This window comes from Coregonus lavaretus (assembly GCF_964263955.1).
Source record: "Coregonus lavaretus genome assembly, chromosome: 6".
NCBI classification, from domain to species: domain Eukaryota; kingdom Metazoa; phylum Chordata; class Actinopteri; order Salmoniformes; family Salmonidae; genus Coregonus; species Coregonus lavaretus.
In genome coordinates this window covers 16665371-16682105 of record NC_139993.1, presented here as the reverse complement: position 1 = coordinate 16682105, position 16735 = coordinate 16665371, and positions in this window count along the sequence as shown.

Below are 16735 nucleotides of genomic sequence, written 5' to 3'. Positions count from 1 at the left end.
TTTGCTGGTCTTCTTGGGTTAAGTCATGCCATAGCTCAGGATCATCAAGATTATCTCCAGCATCTTCATCTTCCTCCTGTTCGCTGGGGAAGCAGACTGTAAATGCCTTGCGCATGTTAGCAGCATTGTCACTAATTATATAGTCCAATTTAGCTTTGATGTTGTATTCATCACATATTGCCTCAAATTGGTCACAGATTCGCTCTGCTGTGTGAGAGCCTTTGAAGCGGTTGCAGGCCAAGAGATTAGTCTTTAGCTGTACCCTCTCTGCATCTCGCTCCATCCAGTGCACAGTGACACCAAGGAATCCCCTCATCTTTCGATCAGACCAAATGTCCACAGTGACTGAAACATGGTCAGTGTTGCTCAATTGAGTTTTTAACTTTGACCGTCTCTCCTCAGCAAGGCTCTCTGTTTTTGTGGTCAGCGTTCGGCGACATACTGGGGTATACTTGCTGTCCAGCACAGCCAGAAAGTGACGAAAGCTCTTATTTTCCACAATAGACAGAGGGAAATTGCAATCAATAATCAAGTCAGACAGTATCGCATTGGAGATGGCCTTCTGCTGTGGGTGGGTCAGGCTGTAACGCCCTACACGAGTGTCAAGGAATTGTGAGATTGAAGGCTGTTGTGGTTCATCTACGATGATTTTGTTCATCTGGTATTCTTCATACCTGTAACAGAGAAGAATATGAAACAGATGTCAGAAAATCCTTTACAGCCACACATGTTGTATTTGAAACTACTCTTTACTCATATCAATGTTGTTGTGTTAATATTCATTGCCTATTGTACACTACGGTTTACGATAATACATTTCAGTGTCAGTGTATGCAATATTAAGAATATTTTCACTGCTTCAAAATTCATAAGAAAGCCCTTTCCCTCAAGAAACTGAAGTCATATGCTTTATAGCAGTGGTTTTCAAAGTGGGGACGGGGACCCTTGGGTGCCGCGAGGGGGTTCTAGGGGGGCCATGGCAAGTTGGCATGAAAAGTATAGAAAAACAAAATAATTGAATAAATTAAATAACTAAAGTAAACCAAATTAAACCAAAAATAAGCTAAACAATATTCCCATTAGTTAAGAACTGCACTATAATAATCTATTGCATCTCTGAACATTACTACTATAATCGTTATTATTTTATTATATACTGTATATATCCCAGTGGTGCGCTGCCTCACAGACCTACTGTAGACTACGGTAGCACTCTGTCCATGCGCTGTCTGCTGTTTGGGCATGATATGAAAAGGGAAGGCTAATGGTGGATCTACTGTGACTGTGTTATCATTTTCCTCTTTACAATGTATACGTCTTACTATGTTTCCTGTTGTACTTGGATGGGTTTAGGGATGCACCAACTACATCCGAGTTGTGAAAGGGGGTGCATTCATTGTTTAATTGTGATATTTTGTCTTCAGCGACAGTTCAGCTTAGTTGTGATTAACCAAAATTACATAAACGACCTCAATGAGGCAGCACACCAGCAACTCTGAAACTGAATTCTAAAACGCTTAACGTGAAAAACGCTTAACGTTGCTTAATGCTTAATATACTAAGACAGTAATATTATAAGACCAAACTCTGCAAATATCATATTAATAAAGCATACTATGTACAAAACATCAGATGAGCCCAGAATACATAGTAGCCTACATAAGACATGTTAAGCCTTTTCTTATAATGGTTTTCTATGGGAGGAAAACACTTAACGTGTTGTTAAACGTGTTTGCGTTCATATTCTGGCCTCATCTGATGTTTTGTACATTTAGTATACTTTATTAATATGATATTTATAGTTTGGTCTTTTAATATTACTGTCTCAGTATATTAAGACACGTTAAGCCTTTTCTTATAATTGTTTTCTATGGGAGGAAAATGCAACGTGTTATTAAACGTGTTTGCGTTCATATTCTGGGCTCATCTGATGTTTTGTACATAGTATACTTTATTAATATGATATTTACAGAGTTTGGTCTTTTAATAACACTGTCTTAGTACATTAAAGAACGTTAAGCGTTTTTCACGAAAGCGTTTTAGAATGTCCATATAATAGCAGTTCAAAAATCCATATTTTTGTAAGCATGAACCAGCAAGGGAGACGTGCGTTTGTCTCGTTGATACAGTAAATATGCAGCAGCTAGCTAGTAAGTTACGGTACATCCGATAAGGTGCGTAGCATTCGTTCAAAACTTACCTTTCTTTGTGCAACTTCAGGTGTCGAACAAAGTTGGACGTTGTGGCAGCTCCGTCTGTAATCTTCGATCCGCATGTTTTGCAGATTGCAACTCGTTTTTTGTCGACTACCTCGTAATTTTTATAGCCAAACCAAACTATCTTCGGTATCATTTTGACAACTGGCGCGTTGTTGCTTGATGTGCTTCATTGGTTGTCTTGCAATGTGCCTGCTTAGATGCTGTCGAATCAAAACAACGTGGGACTACAGTGATTGGATAACGTGCAGGCAGCGCGCGCTCTCTGTATGCATACAGGTGGATGGTGCACATTTTTTTCACAGATGCAGATAAACGGAGAGCGGCGCGGCCGTGTGAAAAATTTTTTCCCCAGTTTTCATGGGAAGTAGCAAGTCTTCTCGAGTCATAAGGCGCAAGTCCAAGTGAAGTCACGAGTCATTGATGTTAAAGTCCAAGTCGAGTTGCAAGTCTTTGTACATTTTGTCGAGTCGAGTCTGAAGTCATCAAATTCATGACTCGAGTCTGACTCGAGTCCAAGTCACATGACTCGAGTCCACACCTCTGGAGGCCGGTATAGGAGCCGTGCTTTCGCAACGGTCCGGCACGCCACCTAAACTCCGCCCCTGTGCTTTTTATTCCAAGAAGCTCAGTCCGGCGGAGCGAAATTATGACGTAGGGGACAGGGAGCTGTTAGCCGTGGTACAGGCCCTAAAGGTGTGGAGGCACTGGCTTGAGGGGGCTCAACACCCTTTCCTCATTTTGACGGACCACCGTAACCTGGAGTACATCCGGGCAGCTAGGAGACTGAACCCTCGCCAGGCGCGGTGGAATATGTTTTTGACCCGGTTCGTATTTAAGATCACGTACATCCCTGGGTCAAAGAACGGTAAGGCAGACGCACTGTCTCGGCGGTATGACACGGAGGAGAGGTCCGTGGAGCCCACTCCCATACTGCCGGAGTCTTGTCTGGTGGCACCGGTAGTGTGGGAGGTCGATGCTGAACTCGAGCGGGCGTTGCGCACCGACCCTAGTCCACCTCAATGCCCGGAGGGTCGGAAGTACGTTCCGCTCGAGGTTCGGGATCGATTGATCTATTGGGCTCACACGTCACCCTCCTCTGGACATCCTGGTATCGGCCGGACAGTGCACTGCCTTAGTGCTAAGTACTGGTGGCCCACGTTGGCGAGGGATGTGAGGGTTTATGTCTCCTCCTGCTCGGTGTGCGCCCAGTGTAAGGCGCCTAGACATCTGCCTAGGGGTAAGTTACTACCCCTGCCCGTTCCACAACGACCATGGTCTCACCTCTCGGTGGACTTCATCACTGACCTTCCTCCCTCACAGGGGAATACTACTATACTGGTCATTGTGGACCGGTTCTCTAAGGCCTGTCGTTTGCTCTATGCCGGGCCTTCCTACTGCCCTACAGACCGCCGAAGCGCTATTCACCCATGTTTTCCGGCACTACGGGGTACCCGAGGATATTGTGTCTGATCGAGGTCCCCAATTTACCTCCAGAGTCTGGAGAGCCTTTATGGAGCGGTTGGGGGTCTCGGTGAGCCTCACCTCGGGTTACCATCCGGAGAGTAATGGGCAGGTGGAACGTGTGAACCAGGATGTGGGTAGGTTTCTTAGATCATACTGCCAGGACCGGCCGGAGGAGTGGGCACGGTACGTTCCCTGGGCAGAAATGGCCCAGAATTCCCTACGCCATTCCTCCACTAACCTAACCCCTTTCCAATGTGTGTTAGGTTACCAGCCGGTTCTGGCACCTTGGCAGCAGAGCCAGATCGAGGCTCCTGCAGTGGATGAGTGGGTGCGGCGCTCGGAGGAGACGTGGAACGCTGCACACGTCCACCTGCAGCGGGCCCTCCGTCGTCAAAAGGCGAGCGCCGATCTCCACCGCAGTGAGGGACCGGTGTACGCACCTGGTGATCGAGTCTGGCTCTCTACCAGAAACCTGCCCCTCCGCCTGCCCTGTCGGAAACTGGGTCGGCGGTTTGTGGGGCCGTTTAAAGTCCTGAGAAGATTGAACGAGGTGTGTTACAGATTACAACTACCTGTTGAGTATAAAAGTATTAACCCCTCGTTCCATGTGTCTCTTCTCAGGCCGGTGGTAGCTGGCCCACTCCAGGAAAATGAGATCAAGGAGACTCCTCCGCCCCCATTGGACATCGAGGGGGCACCGGCGTACTCCGTGCGGTCCATCTTGGATTCGAGACGTCGGATGGGGGGTCTCCAATATCTGGTGGAGTGGGAGGGGTACGGACCGGAGGAACGGTGCTGGGTGCCGAGGAGAGACATTTTGGACCCGTCTCTCCTGACGGAATTCCATCGTAGTCACCCGACGCGCCCTGCTCCGCGTCCTCCTGGTCGTCCCCGAGGCCGGAGTCGGCGCACGTCTGGAGCCGCGCATCAAGGGGGGGGTACTGTCACGGTTTCGGCCGAGGCTGCCTCTCTTCCTTGCTCGGGCAGGCTTTGGCGTTCGTCGTCTCCGGAATACTAGCTGCCACCGTTGTATGTTTCTATGTTCGTTTGGTCTTGTCTGGAATTGTACACCTGTTGTCGTTTAGCGTCATTAGTGTCCTATAAGTTCTCGTTGTGTTTGTCAGGTGTTGTGTGTGATTGTTTCGCTGTCGTGTTTGTGCTCTACAGTATACCGTTTGCTCTTTGTAGCTTTCCTCCTCTGTTAAGGAGAGTATTTATCGCACATGTTTAGTGCGCCCTTTTGTTTACGCCTGCGTGCGGAGTTTCTCGCCTCAGGGCTTTTGGCTCGTGTATTTCTTTGTGCCTTCACTAAAGTCTTTTGGACTTACTTTCTGCGTCCTGCGCCTGATTCCAGCACCACACCCACCTACAGCACCTACTGACACCCACCCTTGTCTTCAGAAGTTATATCAACAACTTCTTGCTGCAAAGCCTCTTCAGTCAGGGTGTTCTTGTTCAGGGAGTGGACCTTCTCCCGAGTGAAGGATTAGCACAGTCCCTGGAACAGCACACGTTCCTACTCCTCCGTTATCTGAGGTACGTGCTGCATAGCCAAGAAGTGACCAAGGTGTTCAGCGTGCAGTTTCAGGACCTCACTGGGGAAGAGATTTGGACAATGGAGCTGCAACACCATGGGAGACTTGAGAAGAACCGCAGCAAATGGAATTGCGGGGCAGGGGTAGAGGATACCGGAGTCATGTGGTCGCGTTGCTATGCAAAATCCATCCTTTTGCAGGCTTACTTGGAGTGCCTTAACGCAGTTTGCCATTCTAAACAGAGAGATAACGGGTCTACACACAGGCTGCAGACAAGACCAATATCTCAGAATACGGAGACGCCTTTGACTTTTGTTTGTGTTGGTGGGACGATCTGTCCTTGGCTCTATTGGGATATCACAGCTCAGATATTACGCTACCAAGTAAAGAGAAAATGGCATGCATGCAGGGATGCAACGTTATGCTCAGACTGGCTCTACTGGCCCATTTTTATAGGTACCAAAAAGATGATCTGGCTTTTAATATGGAGGAGTGAATGGATAAATGGTCAGCAATTAGAGCCATTACAATTCCTCACACCTGAAGTAGATGCTAGACAGGAGCTCGAACAACCGACCACGAGCACACCATCCCATAGGGAAGGTGCTTGCATAGTACAGAATAGTCCTGAAACATTCAGTAAAAACAAGTCTGGGTACTCGTTAAAACATGACTATTCTTGCAAACTAAATGTGTGTCCTCTAGGAGACAATCTGCTCAGTAGGGAACGGGAAATTTGAGTTTTTTACCATTTGCATGAGGTAGGTGTTACAGTACCATATCACAGCAGTGACGATATAGCAAGGGACTCAAGACAATTGTGGATTTATAATAAACGTAAACTGAAACATGGAACTTGTGAAACCTCTGTGGTTAGAAATAAACACAGAAAGGGGCAAGTTTATACCAACAATAAAGCTAACAGCAATGACAGGAGGCAAGAGTAGTTTTCGTGACAACTCCCAACATCGTATCATAAGGTGGTCAACATTGAGTTTTTCCGTTTGGCGGAGGTCCTACAATGCCAAGCTCAGAAGAAGCTTTTCATGCACTCTATGATAACCCTAAATTCAGAATGGTCACTGAGTTGTTATTACAAGCTAGTTTTTGCTTACACCACAGCTCAGCCGCTGGAGATGGCAGTTGCGAACTGTGCCAAGCCGTCGACATTATCCACAGGGAACAGTTTCAGAAGCTAACCAAACTAAATACTGAGTGCCAGATGCTGCTATATGCTGTTCTCAACTGCCACATCAACTGGGTTGACCACAGCTGCAAGCCTCCTCCTGAGGAAGGGGACCTGAGATGTTTGACATAAAGATACAGATACCACTGTCTGTAACTCTACAGGAGCCTGGCCTCGATGGCTTCTGTGGATACCTGTGGAGTCTGAGGTCATCCCAAGTACTCGGTATATCATCCTTCTGTCAGTATGGTACCGATGTGGATGTGATGAGGAGTCAGGCGCAGGACACAGAGGTTTAGTCCAACAAACTTTACTATAGTAAAGTGTACAATAATCCATACACGACCTCGAAAATACAGAGGCGAGAAACAGTACGCAACATGCGTAAAACAAATACCATGAAGAGCGCAAAACACGCAGCTCAAAAGACACGCGGACAGCAACACACAATATAACTAACACAAAACAGGGAACTTATAGGACACGTAATTAGGACACAAACAGACACAGGTGTACCAGACAGACCAAAGCAATCAACACACGAAACATACAACGGTGGCAGCTAGTATTCCGGGGACGGCGAACGCCGAAGCCTGCCCGAACCAGGAGGAGGAGCAGCCTCGGCCGAAACCGTGACAGTACCCCCCCCCTTGACGCGCGGCTCCAGCCGTGCGCCGACCCCGGTCTCGGGGACGGCCAGGAGGACGCAGACCCGGGCGCGTGGGATGCCCACGGTGGAACTCTGTCAGGAGGGATGGGTCGAGGAAGTCCCTCCTAGGCACCCAGCACCGTTCCTCCGGACCGTACCCCTCCCACTCCACGAGATACTGGAGACCACTCCTCCGGCGCCTCGAGTCCAATATAGTCCGGACCCTGTACGCCGGTGCCCCCTCGATGTCCAAAGGGGGTGGAGGGGTCTCTCCTATCTCCTCCTCTTGGAGTGGACCAGCTACCACCGGCCTGAGAAGAGACACATGGAACGAGGGGTTAATATTTTTGTACTCAATAGGCAGTTGTAATCTGTAACACACCTCGTTCAATCTTCTCAGGACTTTGAAGGGCCCCACAAACCGCCGACCCAGCTTCCGGCAGGGCAGGCGGAGGGGCAGGTTTCGAGTCGAGAGCCAGACTCGATCTCCCGGTGCGTACACCGGCCCCTCACTGCGGTGGCGATCGGCGCTCGCCTTCTGTTGACGGATGGCACGCTGCAGATGGACATGGGCAGCGTCCCACGTCTCTTCCGAGCGCCGAATCCACTCGTCCACCGCAGGGGCCTCGGTCTGGCTCTCGTGCCACGGTGCCAGGACCGGCTGATACCCTAAAATACACTGGAAAGGTGTTAATCCGGTGGAGGAGTGGCGGAGAGAGTTCTGGGCCATCTCTGCCCAGGGGATATACCTCGACCACTCCTCCGGCCGGTCCCGGCAATAGGACCTCAAAAACCTACCCACATCCTGGTTCACACGTTCAACCTGCCCATTGCTCTCTGGGTGGTACCCCGAGGTAAGGCTAACCGAGACCCCCAGGCGTTCCATGAAAGCCCCCCAGACTCTGGAGGTGAACTGGGGACCTCGGTCGGACACAATATCCTCGGGGACCCCATAGTGCCGGAACACGTGGGTAAAGAGGGCCTCGGCGGTCTGTAGGGCAGTAGGGAGACCCGGCAGTGGGAGGAGACGACAGGCCTTAGAAAACCGATCCACAATGACCAAAATGGTGGTATTACCCTGGGAAGGGGGTAGATCGGTCACAAAATCTACCGAGAGGTGGGACCATGGTCGTTGTGGAACGGGCAGAGGATGTAACTTACCCCTGGGCAAATGTCTAGGTGCCTTACACTGGGCACACACCGAGCAGGAGGAGACATACACCCTCACATCCCTGGCTAACGTTGGCCACCAGTATTTCACGCTAAGGCAGTGCACCGTCCGACCAATACCAGGATGTCCAGAGGAGGGTGATGTATGAGCCCAAGAAATAAGCCGATCACGAACCTCGAGCGGAACGTACGTCCGCCCCACAGGACACTCGGGGGGAGTAGGGTCGGTACGCAGCGCCCGCTCGATTTCCGCATCGACCTCCCATACTACCGGAGCCACCAGACAAGACTCCGGCAGTATGGAAGTAGGCTCAATAGACCTCTCCTCCGTGTCATACTGCCGGGACAGTGCGTCTGCCTTACCGTTCTGGGACCCAGGGATGTATGTGATCTTAAAAACAAACCGGGTCAGGAACATGTTCCACCTAGCCTGACGAGGGTTCAATCTCCTAGCTGCCCGGATGTACTCCAGGTTACGGTGATCAGTCAGAATGAGAAAAGGGTGTTGAGCCCCCTCAAGCCAATGCCTCCACACCTTTAGGGCCTGGACTACAGCTAACAGCTCCCTGTCCCCAACGTCATAATTGCGCTCCGCCGAGCTGAGCTTCTTGGAGTAGAACGCACAGGGGCGGAGCTTAGGTGGCGTGCCGGACCGTTGTGACAGGACTGCCCCAATACCGGTCTCGGACGCGTCCACCTCTACTTGGAAAGGCAAAGAGGGATCCGGATGCGCCAGCACCGGGGCCGAGGCGAACAGGTTCTTCAGCTTGACAAATGCCCTGTCCGCCTCAGCTGACCACTGCAAGCGCACCGGACCCCCCTTTAGCAGGGACGTAATGGGAGCTGCAACCTGTCCAAAGCCCCGGATAAACCTCCGGTAGTAATTAGCAAAACCCAAGAACCGCTGCACCTCTTTTACGGTGGTTGGAGTTTGCCAATTACGCACAGCCAATACCCGATCTACCTCTATCTCCACGCCAGACGCGGACAACCGATAACCCAAAAAAGAGACGGACTCCTGGAAGAACAGGCATTTCTCTGCCTTGACATACAAGTCATGCTCCAACAGTCGTCTCAATACTCGGCGCACCTGGGCTACATGCTCGGCTCGTGTAGAAGAATACACTAGAATGTCGTCAATGTACACCACTACACCCTGCCCATGCATGTCCCGGAAAATCTCATCAACAAAGGATTGGAAGACTGAAGGAGCATTCATTAACCCGTACGGCATGACGAGATACTCGTAATGACCCGAGGTGGTGCTAAATGCTGTTTTCCATTCATCCCCCTCCCTAATGCGCACCAAATTGTACGCGCTCCTGAGATCCAACTTTGTGAAGAACCGCGCTCCGCGTAATGACTCCGTCATCGTCGCAATCAGTGGAAGTGGGTAACTGTATTTTACTGTGATCTGATTGAGACTACGGTAATCAATACACGGGCGCAATCCCCCGTCCTTCTTCTTCACAAAGAAGAAACTCGAGGAGACCGGAGAAGTAGAGGGCCGTATGTATCCCTGTGCCAAGGACTCGGCTATGTAAGTCTCCATAGCCGCAGTTTCCTCTTGAGACAGGGGATACACATGACTCCTGGGAAAAGCTGCTCCGGTCTGGAGATTTATCGCACAGTCCCCCTGTCTATGAGGAGGTAGCCGTGCTGCCCTCGATTTGCTAAACGCTAGTGCTAAATCCTCATACTCGGGGGGAATGCGCAGTGCGGGCACTTGGTTCGGACTCTCTACCGAGGTCGCCCCTATGGAAACACCTAGACATCTCCCTACACACTGGGCAGACCACTCCATAAGAGCCCTCTGTTGCCACGCTATGGTAGGATCGTGGGTGCTTAACCAGGGAAGCCCCAACACCACTGGGTACGCAGGAGAGTCAATCAGATAGAACTGAATGATTTCCTCATGACCCCCCTGCGTAGTCATCGTCAGCGGTGCTGTGACATCCCTGATCAGACCCGACCCCAACGGCCGGCTGTCTAATGCATGGACAGGGAATGGAACTTCTACCGGCCGAAGGGGAATTCCTAACCTAGCACAAAATGCCCGATCAATAAAGTTCCCAGCTGCGCCTGAATCTACTAGCGCCTTATGCTGGGAATGAGGTGCCACCTGTGGAAAACGCACAGGAATACTCATGTGACCAACAGAGAGCTCTGGGTAAGTGGGGCGCCTACTCACCTGAAATGACTCCCCAGTGCGTGACCTGTTGTCCCCTCTCTCAGAAGACCCTCCCCAGCACCTGGCCGCGGTGTGTCCTCCACGGCCACAGTTGGTGCAGGGGGTGGCCCTCCTCGGGTTCTCCCTCCTCCTCTCTCTAGCGCCAGCACCCCCGAGCTCCATAGGAATTGGCTCGGAGGTGCTGGAGGATGGAATGGACGACCCCCACTCGGGACGTCCGCGGGTGGCCAGCAGGGTGTCAAGCCGGATGGAGATGTCCACCAGCTGGTCGAAGCATAGGTTGGTGTCCCTGCAGGCCAGCTCACGACGAACGTCCTCTCGCAGGCTACACCGGTACTGGTCGATGAGGGCCCTCTCATTCCATCCCGCATCCGCAGCTAACGTCCGGAACTCCAGTGCGAACTCCTGTGCGCTCCTCTTCTCCTGTCGGAGGTAGAACAGACGCTCCCCCGCCGCCTTCCCTTCAGGTGGGTGATCGAAGACTGCCCGGAAGCGGCGGGAGAATTCAGCGTAGGTGATGGTAGCTGCGTCTATTCTCCTCCATTCGGCGTTGGCCCATTCCAACGCCTTACCGGATAGACAGGAGATGAGGGCGGAGACGCTCTCGTATCCCGAGGGCGCTGGGTGTATAGTAGCCAGGTATAGTTCTATCTGCAGGAGGAACCCCTGACACCCGGCTGCAGAACCGTCATATGCCCTCGGGAGCGAGAGCCGAATACCACTGGGTTCCGGCGCTGAGAGAGGAGGATTGACCGGTGGCGATGGGATGGTGTATGTGGACGTGGGCACCTCTCCACTAGCCAACCGGTGCAGAGTGTTGGACACCTCGCCTAGAATGGCCTCCAGTTGCCGGATCATGGAGTCCTGCTGACTGAGCCGTTCTTCTAGTGACCAGGCTGTCGTCGCTGATCCTGCTGACTCCATAAGTGGTGTGTTGTTCTGTCAGTATGGTACCGATGTGGATGTGATGAGGAGTCAGGCGCAGGACACAGAGGTTTAGTCCAACAAACTTTACTATAGTAAAGTGTACAATAATCCATACACGACCTCGAAAATACAGAGGCGAGAAACAGTACGCAACATGCGTAAAACAAATACCATGAAGAGCGCAAAACACGCAGCTCAAAAGACACGCGGACAGCAACACACAATATAACTAACACAAAACAGGGAACATATAGGACACGTAATTAGGACACAAACAGACACAGGTGTACCAGACAGACCAAAGCAATCAACACACGAAACATACAATGGTGGCAGCTAGTATTCCGGGGACGGCGAACGCCGAAGCCTGCCCGAACCAGGAGGAGGAGCAGCCTCGGCCGAAACCGTGACACCTTCGTGCTGTACACACTCACTGCGGACACAGCTACGGTCTCGTTACAGCCAAACACTTTTCAAAAACATACACTGACACCAAGGGTCACAAGGTGAAAACAATCAGCGTTCTAGCTAGAGTGCCATTTGCTTGGGTTAAGATGAATTAACCTCAAGATACTGCAGTGGGTAAGCTCACCTACCCCTTTGCAGGTGACTCAGTTTGTGGATACCAGCCAGAGATGGTTGTCTCAAGGATATACACCAGGATCACCCGTCACATCCACAACACAATCCTGTGTAATGCTCATAACCAAGACTCTACAGAAACAGATACTCTGGTGTCACAATTGATATGTGAGACACTGTCCACACTAGGGACTCCGCTTGCTTTGAAGGTGTTGTATGAGCAAACCAGGTTAACTCTTGATCGGTTGCGATGTAGTGGCGACCAAGATATGGAGGCTATGCCATATCTGAATGCTGCACTCTGGGGCACTTGCGTATTGTGGCAGCTGGACCCCAACCAAGGCACTATCTCACGGTCAACTGTTAACCAACACACAGAACTTAGGCTCTTCACGTCAGTGGTTGAGCGTGAGGCTGACATACTTGGGTTTAGAGATTCTGATGGGTTAACGCACAGTATATTCTCTATCTTTCCCTGTTCTCCACTCTGCAATCAACAGATGAAAGTACTAGTATGCCATGACAGGTTGAGTCAATGTGTATTTTACATTTTGGTCATTTAGCAGACGCTCTTATCCAGAGCGACTTACAGTTAGTGAGTGCATACATTAAGTTACACAAAGGACTTCATACAGGCTCCCTACTGGGCTATAATACTGACGGCCCTGTGTAGTGGAGCGCTTGACCTTTGGACAAGTGAGTTTGAAAAGCTAACTGCGGTGTTGAGAGTAGACAGCCATTTACTCTCTACTGATAGAGAAAAGGAGGAGGTGTGTCAATGCTGTGGATATGCGTATATCAGTTCACCTGGGGTGTACACGTGAGCCAAAACCCAAAAGGGTTTCAGCTGTTTTGCAGATAGACAACTTGCTCCTTGGTGGGATCTGCACCACTCTGTGCGCTACGGTGTCGAGATTCACTGGAGATGGATGCCTCGTGTCTATCTCAGACAGAGAAGCATGTAGCTCTGGAAAAAATCGAAGTTGGCAAGAAGGGGAAGAAAAATATTGTCTCAATCACCGAAGTGTCTACATGTCAAGCTATGAGGAAAGGTGGGAACGTGGAATGTACAAGGGAGATGACGTTGCAAATTGGAGAGAACATGGAGAATATTTCAACAAAATCCAAGGGGAGGAAGAAGAAGATTTTAACCCTCACAAAGCAACGATCCCCTCCCCGACTGATAGACTAGCCAGAACGAACCAGCTTGCCTCAAGGTGGGCGGATGTGTCATGGTGCTACTGGGGACAGGAAAAAGACAACCAAGGGAAATAAAAATATGAATGTGAACGAAGATACGGTGTATCGATGAGGGAACCTTGAGCTAGCCTCAGGCCCATCTCCCGGCTATCTACCTCTCTGTCAACCGGACGGGACCTCCTAGTGTTGACACTGAGCCCCGCCGATCCAACACGACTGGTTTGCCGACGAAATAGTCTGATGTGGTTTCAACAGGCTTCCCGTTGCGACGACCACGAAGATCCATCTGCCAGCCCCGGCCCGCTAGCACACGCAAACTACAACTGTGCTCCCTGCTAGCTGTGCTGAAGCACCAATTTGAACTGCTCTCGGACTCACATATTGCTGTTCACTGGACCTTATGATCACTCAGCTGCACAGCTGATGCCTGCTGGACTGTTCCTTTACACGGTACCCTGTCCTGTTTATTCTGTTTAGTCTTAGCCCAAACGTTATCGCTATTTCCAGTTGTGTCTTAGCTCTCTCTAATAACACCTGTGACTGCTTTATGCCTCTCTCCCATGTCAATTATGCCTTGCCTATTGCTGTTTGGGTTAGTTCTTATTATACAATTTCACTGTAGAACCCCTAGTCCCTCTCAAACTGCCTCATATAGTTCCTTTGTTCCACCCCCCATACACGCCGAGACCGGCTCAATCGATGCCTCCAATGACGCTATCTCTTTCATTGTTACCCAACGCTTAGGGTTACCTGAACTGTACTCATATCCTTCCATATCCTTCTCTGTACATAATGCCCTGAATCTTTTCTACAACGCCCGGAGAACTGCCCCCTTTATTCTATGTACCCAACGCACTAGAAGACCAGTTCTTAAAGCCTTTAGTCGTATCCTTATTCTAGTCCTCCTCTGTTCCTCTGGTGATGTAGAGGCTAACCCAGGCCCTGCAGCCCCCAGTATCACTCCTACTCCCCAGGAGCTATCATTTGTTGACTTCTGTAACCGTAAAAGTCTTGGTTTTCTGCACATAAATATCAGAAGCCTCCTTCCTAAGTTTGAGTTATTCACTGCGTTAGCACACTCCGCCAACCCTGATGTTCTAGCAGTGTCTGAATCCTGGCTTAGGAAGGCCACCAAAAATTCTGAAATGTCCATCCCCAACTATAACATTTTCCGTCTAGATAGAACTGCCAAAGGGGGCAGAGTTGCAATCTACTGTAGAGATAGCCTGCAGAGCTCCATCATACTATCCAGGTCTGTGCCCAAACAGTTTGAGCTTCTACTTCTAAAAATCCACCTTTCCAGAAATAAATCTCTCACTGTTGCCGCTTGCTACAGACCCCCCTCAGCCCCCAGCTGTGCCCTGGACACCATATGTGAATTGATTGCCCCCCATCTATCCTCAGAGTTCGTACTGCTTGGTGACCTAAATTGGGATATGCTTAACACCCCGGCCATCCTACAATCTAAACTAGATGCCCTCAATCTCACACAGATTATCAACGAACCTACCAGGTACAACCCTAAATCCGTAAACATGGGTACCCTCATAGATATCATCCTGACTAACTTACCCTCTAAATACATTTTACATTTACATTTTAGTCATTTAGCAGACGCTCTTATCCAGAGCGACTTACAGTTAGTGAATACATTTTTTTTTTATACTGGCCCCCCGTGGGAATCAAACCCACAACCCTGGCGTTGCAAACGCCATGCTCTATCAACTGAGCTACATCCCTGCCGGCCATTCCCTCCCCTACCCTGGACAACGCTGGGCCAATTGTGCGCCGCCCATGAGTCTCCCGGTCGCGGCCGGCTGCGACAGAGCCTGGATTCGAACCAGGATCTCTAGTGGCACAGTTAGCACTGCGATGCAGTGCCTTAGACCACTGCGCCACTCAGGAGCTCTTCAACCAGGATCTCAGCGATCACTGCCTTATTGCCTGCGTCCGTAACGGGTCCGCGGTCAAACGACCACCCCTCATCACTGTCAAACGCTCCCAAAAACACTTCAGCGAGCAGGCCTTCCTAATTGACCTGGCCCAGGTATCCTGGATGGATATAGATCTCATTCCGTCAGTAGAGGATGCCTGGTTGTTCTTTAAAAGTAATTTCCTCTCAATCTTAAATAGACATGCCCCATTCAAAAAATACAGAACTAAGAACAGATTTCGCCCCTGGTTCTCCTCAGACTTGACTGCCCTTGACCAGCACAAAAACATCCTGTGGCGTACTGCATTAGCATCAAATAGCCCCCGCGATATGCAACTTTTCAGGGAAGTTAGGAACCAATATACACAAGCAGTTAGGAAAGCAAAGGCTAACTTTTTCAAACAGAAATTTGCATCCTGTAGCACTAACTCCAAAAAGTTTTGGGACACTGTAAAGTCCATGGAAAATAAGAGCACTTCCTCCCAGCTGCCCACTGCACTGAGGCTAGGAAACACTATCACCACCGATAAATCTACAATAATCGAGAATTTCAACAAGCATTTTGCTACGGCTGGCCATGCTTTCCACCTGGCTACCACTACCCCGGCCACCAGCTCTGCACCCTCCGCTGCAACTTGCCCATGCCCCCCCCCGCTTCTCCTTCACACAAATCCAGACAGCTTATGTTCTAAAAGAGCTGCAAAATCTGGACCCCTACAAATCATCTGGGCTAGACAATCTGGACCCTTTCTTTCTAAAACTAGCCGCCGAAATTGTCGCAACCCCTATTACTAGCCTTTTCAACCTCTCTTTCGTAACGTCTGAGATCCCCAGAGATTGGAAAGCTGCCGCGGTCATCCCCCTCTTCAAAGGGGGTGACACTCTAGATCCAAACTGTTACAGACCCATATCCATCCTGCCCTGCCTTTCAAAAGTTTTTGAAAGCCAAGTCAACAAACAGATCACCGACCATTTCGAATCCCACCGTACCTTCTCCGCTATGCAATCCGGTTTCCGAGCTGGTCATGGGTGCACTTCAGCCACGCTCAAGGTCCTAAACGATATTATAACCGCGATCGATAATAGACAGTACTGTGCAGCCGTTTTCATTGACCTGGCCAAGGCTTTCGACTCTGTCAACCACCGCATTCTTATTGGCAGACTAAATAGCCTTGGTTTCTCAAATGACTGCCTCGCCTGGTTCACCAACTACTTCTCAGATAGAGTTCAGTGTGTCAAATCGGAGGGCCTGTTGTCTGGACCTATGGCAGTCTCTATGGGGGTGCCACAGGGTTCAATTCTTGGGCCGACTCTTTTCTCTGTGTATATCAATGACGTCGCTCTTGCTGCTGGTGACTCTCAGATCCACCTCTACGCAGACAACACCATTTTGTATACATCTGGCCCTTCATTGGACACTGTGTTAACAAACCTCCAAACGAGCTTCAATTCCATACAACACTCCTTCAGTAGCCTCCAACTGCTCTTAAACACTAGTAAAACTAAATGCATGCTCTTCAACCGAACGCTGCTTGCACCCGCCCACCCGACTAGAATCACTACTCTCGACGGGTCTGACCTAGAGTATGTGGACAACTACAAATATCTAGGTGTCTGGTTAGACTGTAAACTCTCCTTCCAGACTCACATTAAGAATCTCCAATCCAAAGTTAAATCTA